Here is a 16,892-nt window from a genome sequence, read left to right as displayed (position 1 = left end):
GTAGAACTAATGATATTGCTTATTTCATACTGAGCTGTGGTAGTGTGTGGTTTTTGAAATGTTGATATGTTTCATCTAAGCTGTCAAATGTACATGTATAAAACTGTCTGAAGTATTCTTTTATTATTGATTTCTGAATGGTTTGCAGTGCTATTGTCTGTTTCATTCCCACTACTGGTGTCTTGCAGATTCACTCTTTCTCTATTTTTCTGACAGTTTTCTTAGATCATCAATTCCATAGATGTTTTCAAAGATGTAGCTCTTTGTTCCATCAATTTTGTTCATTATGGTTTTATTTCCAATTTCACTAATTTCTACTCTTATCTTTATTATTTCCTTTCTGCTTGATTTGGTTTTATTTTGCTTTCTTTTTTGCTATGTTCTTGAGGTGGAAGTTTTGATTAATTGATTACTTAAGACTTTTCTTCCTCACTAATACATGCATTCACTGATATAACTTCCCTTCTCATCATGACTAGACTTATGTCCCACACATACTGATACATGATATTTTGGTTTTTATTCAATTCAATGCATTTATTTCATTTTCTTTAAGATTTCTTCTATCATCATGGAAATGTTTTCAGCTTCCAAGTATTTGGATATTTTCCCATCTAAATTTCTCTCTTATAAAATTTTGTAGTTTTATAATAAATATTGAGGTAATTTCCAGAATTGTTCCTTGTCTTGGCTCTCCTTGGATCTTTATTTTTTTTATAAGAGTTTTGAGGTCAAATCAACAAATTTCATGGCAAAGGCATTCAATGAGTATTTTGTATACAATTGAATTTATTTCTAATTTAGGAGATTTTACATTATTATGATACGGGACTTTGAATCTCTGAATATAGTACTTTTCCATTTTTAGGTCTTATATTTAACATATATAAAATATTTAATAAGAATTATTTTTAAATACATTCTAGTTTTCTCCAGAAATATTTTTGACACCAGCCAGATACTTTTCTAAGTTGTTTACCACTTTCTAGATGAGGAAAGTGAGTCACAGAAAGTCTGAGCTTTCCTCAAGTCACAAAAGTCACATATCTAAGTGTCAGAGCTTGAATCTGAGCCCACCTGTGTTCACTTCTGTATTGTGTCCTGCCATCAAGTTGTCATGAAAAGAAGCTTAGTAGAAGTTGTAAGTAAAATTGGATACTTAAAGAATTGTGGATCTAAGTGGGGTAGGAGGTTTTTCAGGCCCAAACACTCTGTGACACAATCAAGCTACTTTTATTTTTTCAGTGTTCTTGGTTAAAATTATAAGCACCTATTAAAGCTTCATAAAATACAATTATAAAATATGAAAAAGTAAATATGTAAATAGAAGTTTAAAGAGTTATATGACCTAGAATATTAATCATTTCATATGTGCTTGACCATCTGCCAAAAACTGAAGGATGGAAAAATGATTCTATTCATTACAAAAATTAACTTTTGTAATGAAAGAACATTCCTGGATTTCATAGGTGCTTTGTATTTTTTAAACACTCTTATTTATTTATTTAGGTCTTTTTTTGTGTGTGTGGTACTAGGGATCAAACTCACAACCTCGTGCTTGCCAAGCAGGCACTTGTGCCACTGAGATAAGCTGTAGGCTTGGTCCTTTGTATTTTATAGTGTGCATGTAATTCAGATCTTTAAGCAAGTTACACAGACTGCTGCCATGAACTACTAACACTGAAGTAAAATAGTCTCTTTGTGAGGCAAAAATTAACTATTAATTCCTCCTTGAATAACAGCTACACTCATGCCCACCTTTTCTAGTTGATGTGTCCAAAGTGAACACGTGTTTATTATAGTCCGTTTTGTTATTTTACTCAGATAAACCTATCTTATCTATGTATATATACTTTGTTTAATCCATTTGTAAATATTCCTTAAAATTGTCTCCTAAACCTACAACTCTGAGGTCCTTGTGTATACTCTTTTTTTTTTTTTTTTGTCTTTTTCCTTTTTATCGGTACCGGGGATCGAACTCACGACTGCCTGCTTGCAAAGCAGGCGCTTATGCCGCTGAGCTAAACCCCCAGCCCCTCTTGTGTATACTCTTACGTACAACTCTAAGGTCCTCTTTATTCTTTTGAGCTAGCCCTGTGGTTCTAAGGTTGCCAGATTCTTCGGTTGTACTTACAGACTGCTGGAGCTGGCAAGTTCCTGCTAGCAATAAATCTGAAGACTGAGATACACTATCTCAGCCAGGTTCTACACAACTTAGTAATCACATCAAGCCTTCACCTCGGAAACGGCTAGGCCATCACACTCTCCCATTTTCTTCTCATTACTTGTAGGCTCTTATTTGTTCAGATATTTTTTATTAATGTACCTGTTTTAGAATGGAATTATTCTCCAGAAAGCTAAGGTTATTCAAAAGTTAAAACAACAATAAGCCTTCTATATACCCTATTTTGTAGCATCTCTTTAATGATTATTTTTAAAGCAAAATACATTTTTCTAACTGTAGCTTTATCTCTTTTAGTCTGAAGTTCATCTCATAGCATTCTATAGCTTTGTGTGATAGCATGTGAAAGGTTCTTGCCCTAGTATAAATTACTGTACAGTTATGGCAGTGGTCTAACATGGCAGAAGGCCAAAATGAGAACACTAGCACTTTCTGCTTCTTCCTCAGCCTTAAATGCAACTCCGTTTCCTGTTTACATGCACAGAGAGTTCCAATCGGTTCCACACACATCATCAATATCTGCCCCATGCGCCACTTCAATCAGAGGTCATATAACCCTCTGCCTCTCTGTGTCTGGTCAAAGAGACAGCCCAGCTACAATGGGTTGTGTGCTCCTTTCTACATCCTCAACTCAATAAACCTGTTTGTTTTGCACTTTTGATTCTCTATTGAACCATAATACTCTAACAGCATGCACTGCCCAACTTGATTAAATTATCCAAAAAATTAGCACATATGTCAGATTAATATAATATCTAATATCTCCCTATGGATCACTCTCTAAGTGGTCCAGGAATTCACGAAAATGACCCAAGCCAAAGAGGCTAGTCCTCTGTGGGCAGTAAACATGGTCAGTTGCTAACTTTGCAGCTATTACTTTTCACTTCTAACAGAAATTACATTTTATTAATTGTCTTCCAAGTAGCTATTTATTTTAGGGAAGACAATACACATATCCAGCAAATGACTCCTGATTGGCCAGAACCAGTCACAATTATTTTATTCCCCGCGCCAAAAGTTTGATTTAGGGTGGGGATGTGTCCCAGCCAATAAGACATAAGAAATAGCAGAAGGACTTTGTAGATACTCCTCCTTCTCCTCTCAAAAAGATACCCAAAACAAAAATATTTGTTTTTTTCTCTTCTTTCTGACATTGATAGGAAAGGATGTGCGGTATGGAGCTGCTGAGTCATCAAGGACCATAAATTAGAATGAGGGTGAGAACCCTGCTTCTTGATGATTCTACCAAACCAATGAATTAGCCACAAACCAAGTGAAAATAAGACTTATGCATGGACTATTTTGTAGTATGTATTTAATGACAATGTTTTAAAAGCAAATACATTTTACAACAGTAGCATTATCTTTAGCTAGAGTTCATCTTGTAAAAGTCTAGGTCATAAAGTGTTCCTCTAAATAGGTCTACCTGATTTATTTATTTAGTTAGTTTGTTCACCTGTAAGTATTATAAAAATAATTCTTTTCTAATCATAAAGTTTCCTGGTCCTATACTGAGTCCTTTAGAGCCACCTTGCCCATGTGGTTCCAAGGTTATCCTCTTCAGCCCTCCTTACCAATCACTGAAGTTGAAGAGATAATCCTACTTTCTGGAGTTTTGACCATATAAGATGTCAACTGTATTTTTTAAATTTTATTTATTTATTTTCTTACCGGTACTGAGGATGAAACTCACGACCATCGCTTGCAAGGCAAGTGCTTATGCTGCTGAGCTAAATCCCCAGCCCCAATGTCAACTGTGCATAAGGTAACAGAAAATCTAGCTTTCAGGGGCTTAGACAAAGAATGAGTGTCTCTTCTTCTCTTGTACCATAGTCTAATTCTTGATGCAGACCAGGCTTGGAAAATGACTGCCACTAAGCAATTTAAAAGGTGCTCATGTTAAAGTATTAAGCAATACAGAAAAAAATTTTGGTTTATAATAGGAAACTGTGAGAGAATTAGCCAGACCACAAAGTTTTGTCTAGAAAGAAGATGTGGGTTATGTTTAAGCTTGTGTTACCTCAGTTTCCAACTGAATAGCCAAAAAGCAACACACAAGATAAACACAAGATGAAGGGAACAAATGAGTCAATGTAGCACCTCATTTTACCCCAGCTGCTCACAGAAGTGCACCCAGAATTGTCTAGAACTTAATGGAGCAAACAGTGTGTTACATCTAAGAGGGCAGAACAGTGAGCTGCCTCTCTCTGGCGTCAGAATGCTAAGGCAGAACAGCTCAGGAATCTGAGATCTACTCTGTGGATTATGGGGGTGGGAGGGGGGAATGTACAACCATGACCTAGCAGGTCACATGTGATAATTCTGTGGACATGTTACAACTTACACAAGAGTTTAGAACTGCTTTGATAAAAGATAGGACTATAAATAAAGAAATTGAAAAGTTAGATACCAAACACCAGGTCTTTGGAACTAAATTGCTGACTTGAGACTAAAAAGCCAAGTCAGCTATTTTTTTCTCTGCTAGGTTATATAATAATCTTTGAGAATAATCATAGAGCCCTCAACATTAAGGGGGTGAAATGGCATATGATGGAGACTTTACATTCACTAAGATTAGTTACTCCCTGTTTTTCCTACATTGAAATAAAAAGAAAAAATCATCAAGGAAATAAGCCAAGCTCCTAAAAAGTTAATGAACAAAATGAACCAGAGAACAGCGCAGCAAATGAAATGAACTTCTCAACAGCAATTGCTGCCATAAAATCTACAAACTTACTTCCACAGCAGGTGGGTTCAAAGGGTTATGTTACTTTGTTGTACAATGTTTTCAATTGAACAACCAAAAAATCAGTGCACAAGATAAACATGATAACTGAAAAAATGTGTGCATAACAGCATTGAAAACAAAAAGATACAGTGATACTTGGAAAAATACCAATTTTTAAATGTTCTCTTTATTGTCAAATACCCCTAGAGGGCCGGGCATGATGACACAGGCCAGCACTTGGGAGGCTGAGACAGAAGAATTACTATGAAGTCAAGATCAGCCTGGGCTACATAGAAATTCAAGACCAGCCAACTGCATAGCAAGACACTGTCTCCAAACAAACCCTGAAGTCACTGAGTGTAGAATAGTGGTTCTCAAAGTACTCAGAGCATCAGCAGGAGCAACAGCAGCCCTTCAAACTTAGGATGCAGATTCTTAACCTTCACCTAGAACTCCAGAGCCTCAATCTCTTAAATGGAGGCCGAAAATCTGTGTTCTAACAACCCAGAGATCCTGATGTGCTCTCATGTCTGAGATCCACTGGTGTGGAGGCAAACAGCCCCAGTGACCAGGCAGTGTGGTGAAGTGACCAACAACACCAACTGAAATGCCACACGGGTCTGAGTTTGTGTGTCAGCTCTTTTCTGAGGTCGGGCAAGTACTTAAGCATTGCAAGCATATTTATAAATGAACGTCCCTTACAGATTTACTGCAAAGATAAACCAATACCATTCATGAAATCCAGTCAATAAATAGTATTAGCTATGGTTTCATCCTCCTCCTCCTCCTCATTATAGCACTCCCTATGGGCATGACTTTGTTATTTTCTCGTTTATGAACACACAGAGTATTCAGTTCTTGATACATTCTATAAAAGAAAACAATAAGGTATGCCATTTTATGGTAAGATTTATAAATGAATTATTGTATCAGTAACAATGAAATAGTTCATCTATGACGCTGTATATTTAGCATTATTCTAAATGCTTTACATATATATATTAAGTCATCTAATCTTCACAATAACCATATAAGGTAAGATGTTGTTATCTCCAATTTACAAACAAAGAAACTGAGGTAAGAGAAGCTAAATACCCAATGTTGCGAAGCTAGAAACTGAGACTTAGGATTTATATCTACCTCAAAGTCAATGTGCTTAACCACTACACTACATGGCTTCCCAAAGTTAAAAATGAATTTGAACATTTAAAGCAGAGAATTCAGCTGTCTAGAAAATTGCACATTATCTTATTTTTCAAGGGACCAGAAAAATGAAACACACTTCTCCTTATTTTTGCTCCATGCTTTTTAATATCTCTTCCTTGTGTATTAATGCACATAACTGATTCCATAGATAAGCCAGTTGCTTTGAAGCATGGCGACTGTTCCCTTTAAAATGTTAGGAAGAAACAGAACTAGGAAGAACCTGTTAAGAAATGCACACAGTGGGGAAATTCATTAAGTTCTCTGGCTTCTTGTTTTCTCAATGCAAGGGTATTTCAGGATAACAAAACAATTACCCTCAGGCAGCAGTACTATCACAGCCATGTCTGAGTCAGATGCTCAGACAGTTGAATGTATTATGAGGAAATAAGAGAACAGAGCTCAAGGGAGGCGACTGCCTTGCCCTGAGCCACACTCTGTATTCCTGAGCAAGCTACTGGGTGCCCGTGTCAGGGTGGAAAGAAGCAGCCTCTTGACCTTGCTTGATAGATTTTATTGGACATTTGTCAGGGCTTTCAAAACTTCTCAGTGTCAAAACAAGAGAGTTCGGATGCCAAGGCTGCAACAAAAGGAGATAGAAAGCAGCGAGACAGATCAATTTTATCCTTAACTTGTTCAGTCTCTAGCTCTGAATGCCTGCCAGATTCTTCAGGTTTCTTCGAGGTGACCAATCCAAATAATTTATTCGCTGCCGTGACAATAATTTTTGAAGCGTACCATTTTGGTATGAGAAAAAGAAAATCTCCCTATTTATTTCCTAATGACAGAAAATAACCTAAAATGAAAGTGAAAAAATGCAAGATGAGCTTTTCCTCATATGACTTAGGATGAAATAGTCATTGGGCCAGGTTTTGGCAGAATGGAAATGTGCTGCTTCTCTTGCTAGCTCTTACTGCAAATGACATCTCATTTTTCATACGCACTCCTTGAACATCTTGTCTAATAAGCTATAGGAAAAGACATTCAAAAGGAAAACCTATGTTTTTACTCCATAAATTTTCCCACTATCTAATCTATAAAAGAAAAATGAGAAGCAAAAAGCTTTCTTGTAGGTCAGAGCAATGTGTTTCTTTTCATTATCACTGTTCATCCATGTGACATTAAGATTTTCCTACACTGAAAGAAGTCCCCCCCCCGTTTTATATCCAACTAGTACAAAAAAATCACTGAAAGTAAAAGCACCTTAAACTTTACTAGATGTGCATCAATAGTAACAAATTAATATTAATTTAAGTATAATAATAGTATTTTTTAAGTTTAATGACTTTACCCTCATGTGGAAATTAAACCCCACATAACAGTGGAGGATTGTGTAAGCTCTACCAACAATTGCCTTGATGTTTTCTGTAATAAAGGAATAAAGTATACTGCCCAGCTGATAAAGCTTCTATAACTGTTATACATGGGAAGTGGAAATATTCTCTTACTTTTTTCATTATATGTACTTCCTCTTGGTAACCTTAAAAATGGTCAGTGTAGTTGTGTTCTGGGAATTAAATAAATAGAGGTGGGTTATAGAAATCATAGGTTCTCTTCAGCATTAATATTTCACTAAGGCTGATGTGACCAGAGAACAGCCCTTGACTAGCAGAAATGTAACACTAAGCACCATTAGCACAAAGGGAATAACCTCTGGACAAGTAAACAGTAGTTTGGGGGAAAGAAAGAAAAACTCTTTTCCAAATGTATTTCTAAATTGGAGGCTTCATGTCAGCAACTTAGTCTCCAAGAATGCTGAAGACAGAACACAGAGAAAAAGAGAAACCAATGAAGCAAATGAAGTGAAAGTGGTTTTTGTGGGAATCTAGAAACTTTAGCACAAGTCTGAAATTATGTCAAAAATGTTTCAATTATAATGCACAACTATGATGCTCCTACAGTTCAAGGGAGCAGAGTCTCTGTAGTTTTTAAACTTGCTCATGTCCTATGGTCCATTCTTCTTCCTCTAAACACTCAAAATTCTTCTGTGTCAACTTCCATTTTCACTCAAGGAAACTCTCCCTTCCTGGAGACCAGTACAATGCATTGGACTCAGGAATCTGCTTCTTCCTGACTGAGAAATTTAATCTATAATGAAATAAACAGAGGGAGGTCTAGGTAGAAGGTGACAGTGCTAAGTGAAAGACCTGCCTAATAGGAGGTCCTCCCACTGTGCAAGGCAAAGATACGTCTCCTTATTCTTCCTGCTTTGTCAATAAATAACCACTGTATCAAAATGGTATGTCTATCTATCCTTGTACACATACATGCAATTAATATTCAGAACAATGCAATTAATATTCAGAACATATTAATAACTAAAAAGGACACAGTTCCCTAAATATTGAATAATCTTAACTCAGTCCCTCATCCAACAGGGAAACAACACATTTCATTACTAATGTCCATTCCAACTATTGCTACCCCTCACATAAGTCTTCCATTGTCCAAATCACAGAACGCAGCTTGTTGGTAATAAACACCCTCTTTTTTTGAGACAAGGTCTTGCTGTGCTGTTCAGGCTGGCCTCAGCCCTACTACATAACCCATGTTGAACTCAACAATGATCCTCGTATCTCAGCCTCCCAAGTGCTGGGGTGACAGGTATGTGCCACCATGCCTAGCTAACACCCGTCTTTTAAAACGGCATAATTGTTTGTCCTTACTTGCCAAATTGTAGCCAACAAAAAATCCACAGAAGGCTCTCAAATTTCAGAAGTTTATGCTTTAGACAAGGTAATATTTTAGGTTGGGGGTACTCATAGCATCTACTCATAAGAACTGCAAGAGAAGGTGGGGCTGAGGATATGGAGTAAGGGTTTGGCCCTGTCAAATTCCACCTGACCTCTGGATTTCCACTTCCTGGAACCCATCCCCAACTTTAACATCTCCCCTCTTAGTATCTCTTCATTTTACCCTGCATTTGTATTCCATCTTCTGCCCCTATATGAAAATCTTACTAAAAGAAAGCAGTTGGAAAAAACATTGAGAGATAAACAGAATCCAGCCAGATGCCATGAACTACAGTGCTCCCTTAGTGTCTGTAATGAAGTGGCTCCTGGATGCCGCCAGCAGGTACCAAATGTGTAGGTGCTCAAGCTCCTTAGATAAAACGGTGTAGTGTTTGCATACAACTCACATAGCTTCCTGTGCACGTCTCCCATGTCCTCCTTGAATGACTTTAATACTTAACACAATGTCTCCTTGAGATGACTTTAATACTTTAATGCTAACACAATGTCTCCTTGAAATGACTTTAATATTTAACACAATGAAATGCAATGCAAATAGGTGTCGTATTATTTAAGGAATCATGGCAAAAAACAAAAGATCTTTACATGTTAATACAGACAGTTTTTTAACTTAGTTTTTTATTTTACTAGTGTATGTTTGCACTACATGCAGTTTACAATCGTTTTGGGGAGTGGGTCCGTGTACACACGTATAGCCAGCATGCATTTTTTAAATCCCCTTGCCTTCCCTCCTCATTCCCTCCTTCTTCCTCTAAATTCCCTTAAGCTGATTTTCATTCTTGTAGATATTACTCTTAGCTCATGTTTATGACCTATGTTTACATTCACTGAAGTGTTTAGGCTCCTGTATATGGCTTGTCTTTATCTTTAAAATTTGCTAGATTTGAAAGTTAGAAGAAAATGAGTACATTGCATTTCAAAGCTTAAGCAACTATATTTTTACATGAAAGTTGAATATTAGTTTTAAAAAATAATTTAGATAATCCTCAGCATGCAAAAGTGATTTGTGTTAAATGTCCACGTGTTAAAAACTTGGGCATCAGCCCATGATGCCACTGATACAGGAGGACAAAAACTCTTGACCTGCTGTATATCCAGTATGAATTTATGTTCTCTAAAACTGAAGAATGAATTTTAGGAACAACAGAGGTTAAGAGCAGAAATATTTATTGAGAGAAAGAAAGCTTCTGTCTGAGGGTGAGACAGAAGAGGTTCCAAGAGGGTTGCCAAAGATTCTGTCTTTTCTAGGGTTTTTTATAGGATACAACAACCATGGGGTGAGGTGGATCTAAAGTGAGGAAAACTGGGAAAACAAAGTGGATGGGCATGAGGTGGGACAGTACTGTGATCAACCAAACAGATTAATTGTTCAGCTAGAATTGACCAAATTAGGGATAAATAGGGAAGTGAGTCACATGTGCAGGCTTCCTGCGGGCCTAGCCCTGTCTGACTGCCTGCAATATTTCTAACTAGCTCAGCTGCCTGTAACATTACCATAATTCCAAAAGCAGCGGGGCACTCAGTCATGGACCAAGAGCTTCAAAACTGTGAGCCAAAGTAAGCCTTCTTTCTTTATAGGTTAGATATCTCAGATATTTTGTTACAGTAACAAAAATGCTAACATGGCCTCCTTTAGACAAGACACCACTGTAGCTCTGGTTGTATATTCCATGAGCATTCCCTTCACAGAACAGTCTGGTAATATCAGATAAAAGCCTGATATTTCCAGAACATCACTCAGTAACCTCTCTTTTCCAAAACTTCAGTTTATTTCCCTTTGTGATGGAAACAGAGAAAAAAGGCTTTTCTGATTTGGTTTCATTCATTGTTTTGTAAGTTTCTTGTTCACACCCATATTTTATTTTTTTTAAACCATGAGGTAATTTTAACAAGTGACCACCACTTTAAATGAATTTCTGCCTCTATTTTCTGTAGTAACTAATTCAATGCTGTATTCAATTAGCACTGCTAATTTTTTTTGCTAAGCCCTAACAGCTTAAAAACCTGTTTCATCTAGCCTGTTTTTAAGATGAAGCTCATTCTTTTTCCTTTTTATATAGATACTTAAAACACAATAGGAATAAAACATAGATTTATTACAATGCCCATGAAGAATTCCACGATTTACATAATGCAATCCTGAGAATGATTTTAAGATTTAGTAGAAATTATAGCAGCAAATACTGACTACCTGCCTGAAAATTCATTCTCTCCTTCCTTATTGATATGAGAACTCCAAATTTTATGTAAACACTTTGCTTACTGCATAAAAATCCTGCATTGTCTTTCTTCTTTTCTTTCTTCCTTTCTTTCTTCCTTTTTCTGTCTGAGACAAGGTTTGGCTATTCAACTCAGACTGACCTTGAACTCACTATGTAGCCCAGGATGGCCTCAAACTCAGAAGCATCCTCCTGCCTCAGCCTCCCAAATGCTAGCTAGGATTATAGGTGTGTACTACCACACCTTTTTAGCTGTATGTGGTAATGTGATAAGACAATGAAATATGAGCATAATTGATGTAGACTTTAGGAGTAAATGCGTAAGGTAGATGCTTCCTCAATGTACTTTTATCCTATATCTTTATTCCTTTCACTGTTTTGCAGTGTGTGGGTGTGATGGCTGGCAAAACAGAAGCCAGCTAACGTCATGAGGTAACTGGGAGAAAGGAAGTGACAAGTTAGCAACCCAGAGCAGAAAGGGAAGAGTCTGGATCTCTAATGACAGTTTTGAGCCTGTCTCCAGATTTCTTTTGTATGACTAAGAAATAAACCTCCACCTTGTTTGTATCACAGTTATTTGGGTTTTCCATATGTGCAGCTGAACTTTGTGCAAAATGACATATTTGTTTTAATATATAAGTAACACTAATGAGCTCTCTTCCCACAAGTCTCTTGAAATCAATAAATAGTGTCTCGCATTAAAATTATATATCCCAAATTCATGCTATTTGTAATAAAATGATAGGGTATATAAGCCTGCTATTAAAGTATGTAAACATGGAGTTATTAAGGAAATGCATTTAGTATCTAAAATAATTTAATTTTATATTAAAAAGGTTTTAAAAAGTCAGATGTATTAAAAGAAAATAACAATAGCAGCTAATATTTATTTCATACATTGCAGTAAACTATTTCACACATGCCTCTTAATAGACCTATATGACAGTCGTTGTAATTATTCTTCTATACCTGCAGAATCTGACCCACAGAGAAGTTTGTAAAATGTGTACAGCTAGTAAATGTATCGGAACTTGCCAGTTTGACTGTAAATCCTATGTGTTACTCCACTAAGTAAATCTGAAGTTCAGAAGGGGTTTTTTTTTTAAATGTCATTTCTAAAATAAGCAACTAAAACACGCCTGAACTGAGATGCAAACTTAGGTCTTCTGATTGTAGCTTTTTCTTTTAAATCAGGGTTGATACCAATCATACAATTAGTCATAATTTTTTAGACTACTGAAAATCCCTAGTAACATTAAAAGACAATTAAAACATTTCCAGTAATTAAGCATTGGTCAAATATAACATTAATCACATTTCAAAGGAAGTAAAAAAAAGATGACCTCCTTTTCTTGAATGTCATAATTTCAGATTCAATAGGAATAAACCCAACATCAAAAAGTTCAACTATAGGTAAATCCATATCTCTATACCTTTAACTACAAAAGAACGATCACCTGTTTTTTCTACAGATAAACAGATGGCTTTCCTTAGTCTCAACAATCTTATTAAAAATCGTCTCATACTACAATTGTGCTTAATTTTTGAAATCATTTGCTCTGATAATCGAACAGCTCCTTGTCACCCTAACCTACTCTTTTTTTCTCTAGTCCATGCTCCATGTTCTCTGAGCAACACAAGAATCTTTGTGGAGCGCAGCATCCAGTCACAGAGCCTGCAGTCATTCCATTCCCTTTGCACACTCACCATTATTATCTTTGCCAGTTTGCAGGATCTTCATAAATAGACTCCTGGGTACTGCTTCATATTTTTTCCTAAATGTTTTTCAACTTACAGGTTTCTTTTTGCCTTCTGCAGAGTCACTCTTAAATCAAGCACAAACCAAAGGGGACCAAAAGGGATCTCGGTTAGGTGTAAAAAAATTAAACCAATGGACTAGTAGACTCAGAAGGGTGTTTCTGGCAATAGATTACAGTTGCTTCAAGTAGAGAATGTCTGGCTTCTGAGACCTAGGAGGCAGGCAGGGGCCTCATACCAGGTACTCAGAAGCAAGAGGAAAGCAGCTTGAGGTAACTGGCTCAGATTAATTTTCAGGACTTCAGGCCAAGCTAAGCATGATGGCACAAGGCTGTGTGACCTCAGTACCGAGGGAGGCTGAGGCAAAGGAATTACAGATTTGAGTACTACTTGGGAAATTTAGTGAGACAATGTCTCAAAACAAAAATAAAAAGAGGTAAGGGTGTAGCTCAATGGTCCAGCACTGCATGATAATGAAAAGAGAAAAACAAATCAAAATTCAGACCAAATATAGTCAAACATGGAGGAGCAGCTGAGCAGAAGAGGAACAACTTCTGCTCCTGACCATGGCACCAGCTCGCTGAGCTCTGACCTGCAGGGCCTCCAGCCTCCACAAACCTCATTTTACCTCCTTTATGTCTTCTTTTTAAAATATCTTCCCTCCTCCTGGCTTCTTTACTTTACGGCAAATACATGTAATTCTGGATTAAGTATTGACTGTCTCCATTTAGTAGATTTCCTTGGAGTTCAAAGTTGGCAAGACTCTCAGTGATAAATGATCTTTCTTTCCAGCAAATGTTCTTTCTGAGATTTTTTTGGGGTCAGAGGAAAAAAACAACATTATGATTTTTCCAATAAATCCACTAAACACTGCAATCAATTATGAATCTCTGAGCAAAGGGATATATCATCCAAGAGGCTCAAACACAATTGGCAAATATTTTGTATATGAAAGTTATAGTTTATTTGAATTAATCAGGAAACCTTCTTAGGGTTGGCATTCTTCCTAAATTAAGTCATAAAATTATAGACTTATATTTGACAATCATGTTTGTGTCCTCTAATGCTGTGTTCAAGTTTTAATAAAAACTGTGAGGCTTTTCCCCTCAATATTTTTCACCTTGTTATTGCTACTTTTTCTTTCTGAAATAGCACAATGATATAGAGGAATGAAACTCCTGACCTGCCATATGTCTGGAATGAGTTCGTGTTCTCTAAAATTGAAGAATGAATTTTAGGAACAATTGAGTTTAAAAGTAGAATATATTTATTGACAGAGAGAAAGCTTCTTTCTGAGAGAGAGACAGAAGGGGTCCAGAGTGTGTTGCCAAAGACTGTCTTTTCTAGGGACTTTTCTAGGGTAAAATCATGGGATGAGATAGGTTCAAGGTGGGGAAGAAGGGAACTTGCAAGGTAGGCATAAGGTGGGACAGAACTGTGATTAACCAATAAGATTCATTGCTCAGGTAAAACTGATTAAATCAGGAACAAATGGGGGAATGAGTCACATAGACAAGGGGCATGCTTAACAGCAGGGGCTCTTCCTGTAGGGGTTTGGGATGCTGACTCCAGTCTTCCTCAGGGGGATAGAGAACTATTGGACTGTCCATCCTTAGAATGTGGTTGTCTTTGCTTTGCTTTTTGTCTTGAGGTCTGACCCTCAGTGACTGTCTTGTTGGAGTCACAAAGCATCTGAAATTCTGCACTGGCTCCTTTGAGGGCCCATCCCTGTCTGACTACCTATAATATTTCTAACTAACTCAGCTGCTTGTATCAATACATGTTTAAAAAAATTAGTTTTTTTTTAAAGTTTCATTTCCAATATTATCTTTCCAACATGAAGTAAATAAGTTATAATCCTATTTTTTCATCCCCTTGATTACCCTTTCTATGTATCAGGCATCACAGTCAAAATAAGAGCCATAACATGCAATGGAAACAAAATGCTTACTGTACATTTTTAGATACATTGCAAAAGACCATAGAAGGAATATTGAGGTGTTCCAGATATAAGTGTGAAAGTCCAAAATATGTGGAGTAAAATTAACATGTACAAGTATGCACTGCTTTCCCTATAGATTATGATATATAGCTGTGATTTTGTATTTATTTATGCAATAATGTGATTGATATCGACCCTTCATATGTGACAGAAATTCTATTAGGATCTAGATCCTATATGTTTCAGCTGACTGTTCAATCTCTCATACCCAGCTTACTATCAAGAGTATATAAGGTACTCAGTAAATGGAATCCAACACATAAAGAAAAATAATCTCTACTGATATGTAAGAATCAGTCTATGGGAAAAGAGGGAACTTTTCAGGGGGATAGCGTGTTTATTATTTTGCATGTGGTTATGGCCACAGATGTTTACAGACATACAAAAGCTTAAATGTTGTACTTTAAACATATGGACTTTATTGTACATCAGTTGTATGCCAATAAAGCTACATTTTTATAATGTCAAACTCCATAGCAATACCATTATAAGTTCCATTATAATACCATTATAAGCAATACCATGTCCATAAGTTCCTGACATATTTTATAATAATATTTTACAGAGAAAACAGTATTACTAGAATGTTGTTAGCACTTTTGGGAAGAATAGTACTTTCAATAAAATATTAATTTCTCATTTATTGGCTCTGGCACATAGGAAACTTTTAAAATTAAAAAATCATACCATGTAATCAATCTTTCTATCAATTTGAAATAATGCTATCGAATTTAAGATCTTGACACTAGATGTCATTGTAGAGTGGATTGTTTTCCCATACACTTTTTGAATAAAATACTAAACAAATCTTTTCCCAAGGTAATCTGTGAATTGACTATTATTTGAAATATACTGGATGACTCATTTATTTTTAAATTTCTATCAAAAAGTCATATAATATTTTAAAACTAGTTTCCTTTAAACAGCAGCAAAGTATCTTCTAATATACTGAAGAAAGATTATGAACTTTCTGTTGAAAATTCCCAATTGGTGAAGAAAAATTAGGAACTTTTTGTTGAAAATTCCCAGTATGAAGGGCCTGGGATTTAGCTCAGTGGCATAAGCACCTGCCTGGCAAGCTCAAGGTCATGAGTTCAATCCCTGGTACCAAAAAAAAAAAAAAAAAAAAAAAAGAAAGAAAGAAAGAAAGAAAGAAAACGCAAAAAAGAAAATTCCCAATATGAGAATAATGTTCAAAGACATTATAAGTCTACTGAAAATGCAACTAATGTTTGAAAGAGACGGTAATTTAGGCATTAGAATGAATCACGGGTATGAGAGGGAAAGTATTGATTTTATCATCATGAGTAATAAGTGACAGAATTATTCAGTGAGAGCAGATTTAGAATTTTTGGTTGAAATCAGTTTGTATTTAAAAGTGATCACTTACTTTTGACATTATTTTTTGTAATACAAAATTTTCCTGTCTCTGTAGACATCCCTATTTTAGACACATCGTATAAACAGAATCATACATTCTATGATCCCTTTGTGTCTGTCTTATTTCACTTATCATAACATTTTCACAGTTATTCATGTTGTAGCATGAGTTAAGTCTTTCATTCATTTTTATTGCTGAATGGTGTTTTATCATATAGACATATAGATATACCACATTCTGTTTACCTACCACTTAATGGGCAATTTGGGGTGTTTTTTTTTGTTGTTGTTTTTGGTTCTTTTGTTTTATTTTGTTTTTGCCTTTTACTACTGCAAATAGTTTTGCTCTGAACATTCACATACAAATTCCTGTGTGGACTCGTTTTTAGTTGTTCTAAGTATATAACCACAAGTATAATTGCTAGTACCTATGGTAAAATCATGTTTAACCATTTGAGGAATCTCCAAACTATTTTCTAAAGCAGCAAACCATTTACATTCCTACCAGCAGTATACAAGTATTTCAACTTCTCCAAATCCTTATTATTCTATGGCTTTCCAATATTTGATATCGTTTGTGTCATTATAGTCATTTTAGCATATATGATATGATATCTTATGATTTTGATTTGCATTCTCTGATGGCTAATGATGTTGTATATTCTTT

This window comes from Cavia porcellus, unplaced genomic scaffold (genome assembly GCF_034190915.1).
Source record: "Cavia porcellus strain 051 isolate PalLab524CR breed Dunkin Hartley unplaced genomic scaffold, mCavPor4.1 scaffold_30, whole genome shotgun sequence".
NCBI classification, from domain to species: Eukaryota; Metazoa; Chordata; class Mammalia; order Rodentia; family Caviidae; genus Cavia; species Cavia porcellus.
This window is presented reverse-complemented; position numbering follows the sequence as displayed.